The sequence below is a fragment of the Fistularia commersonii genome, chromosome 13, assembly GCF_037954325.1.
Source record: "Fistularia commersonii isolate RoL2024-O1a breed Wild chromosome 13, RoL_Fcom_v1.0, whole genome shotgun sequence".
NCBI classification, from domain to species: domain Eukaryota; kingdom Metazoa; phylum Chordata; class Actinopteri; order Syngnathiformes; family Fistulariidae; genus Fistularia; species Fistularia commersonii.
The window spans coordinates 11,460,772-11,462,500 of record NC_141296.1 but is presented as its reverse complement, the minus strand read 5'-3'; the positions used below and the strand labels follow the sequence as shown (position 1 = coordinate 11,462,500).

The 1,729-nt window shown below is 43.4% G+C and overlaps 1 long non-coding RNA gene across 2 annotated transcripts in view; it reads right to left on the bottom strand.

Moving 5' to 3' along the window:
- Positions 1–1,391, bottom strand: part of LOC147227909 (uncharacterized) — a 7,334-nt gene extending 5,943 nt beyond the window's left edge. For both annotated transcript variants that reach the window (XR_015107040.1, XR_015107039.1), the window contains exon 1: positions 1,240–1,391. This is a non-coding gene — a long non-coding RNA (uncharacterized LOC147227909). The remainder of the gene's footprint in view (positions 1–1,239) is intronic.
- Positions 1,392–1,729: the final 338 nt, after the last annotated feature.

Here is a 1,729-nt window from a genome sequence, read left to right as displayed (position 1 = left end):
AGGATCGAGCAGAAGTTCCCACTTTTTTTTTTTTTTCTTCTTCCCTTCCAGCCGGCAATGCGTCTTGTTATGGAAAACTTCTCCTTGAGCTTTAGGTGAGGGTGAGAATGTGTGAGGTCACACCATATGACCTTTAGCTGAAGCTGCCGGGCTGCCATTGGTCCAGAGCCAAGACCCCCAAACCCTGGTACACCCTCCTCCCCCGCCCCCCTATAGCCCACCAATTTCTCGCTGCCTGGCTGGTCCGAAACCAAGTGCTCGTGCTGTTTGTGTGCCTTAACCTGGTCCGTCCTATCCACGGCTGATTTAGGACATAAAATAAAAAAATCCTGGGTTAAAACCGCCACCGCTTTAAATGTCAAATATATTGGTGTCGTCCTCAATGTTAGATTGAAGTTATACTACAATACACTACTGACTGCATGAACGTTACAGTCATGAGATCCTGGTTAAATATTGGTTCGACGGTGTGTTTGCACACGGGATAAATGTTTTCTTTAGTCAAGACACGTGGAAACGATAGAAGTTACTGTCTGCAGCCGTAGAGCAGAAAATACCCTGATGACCAATTTCACTGTTAAATATCTGTCCGATTTATCACTTCAGTCGGATCATAAAAACGAGCTGTTTTTTTTTTTTTTTTTTAAGATGCAATAGATGCTCTTCATACTTGATAAAGGTGCAATTACGGAAGAGACTGGCTGATCCATCTCCCGGAGCACATTACCGAACCTACGGGCCTCTCCAAACCTTCCGCAGCATGAATATTGAGAGCTTGTTAATTATTTAGATTGGATGTGTAGCGATTCATGTTTGGATATTTGCACTTCCACGCTTTTATTTGAATTCCCAGCGGAGAGGAGGTGGAAGCTGCGTCGGCGCGGCGTGTTACTTCACACTGTACGATTATTATTATTTTGAATTATCATTTTAAATATCATCCGGGTAGAACAAATCTCTCATCGTGATGTGCTGGTATATTTTGCCAATGGAGCGACAGAAGCGTGAATATAAATTCGACGGTATTGACCGAATTATGCATTGTGTGTATTTCATGGGCACTAATGTGTAATCACACAAGCGTGAAGTAATGTATCATTAAAATAAGTTCAGAAGCGACAATTATGATTTTAACTTCTACGGGTAAAAAAAAATTGTGCAAAAATTAAGATTATCGATTAACCACCATGCCCCCATAATAACGTGCATTTTATTTAAGCCCTTTAAAAAAAATCTTACCTTGAGTGACTTGCGCGGGAAATCATGAAGGAGTTAAAAACCGGCCTGTTTATAAAGTCCCGTCCGTTGTTCCGGCCCCAAATGAAGGTTGCCAAGTGAAGCTCCCAGTCTCCAGGTCACCTCTGCGCAGATGTGGATTGTGCGGATGTGTATTGAGGCTGCAGACGTGCGTATTGGCCTCGATAGGAGCCGAGGCTTATCCTGTCAGCTGATGGTTGCTACGCGTTACCAGCTCCATCAAAACCTGACACTCCGTGCAGCAAAGCGCCTGGACTTTCTTTCATTTTTCTTCTTGAAGAATCCAGTCTATTTCTGGGGGTGGGGAGTTTAGGCCCCTTTGAAGCTCAGTTGGTTCCATTTATGCAAAGAGAAGCGACCTTATGTTTGTTATTTGTACGTTTCTTAATAATAAAAAAAAGAACATCTGGGCTAACTGTGATTTATTTCTCATCAACGGTAATCCCCCCCCCCCCCCCCTAGAGAGATGACC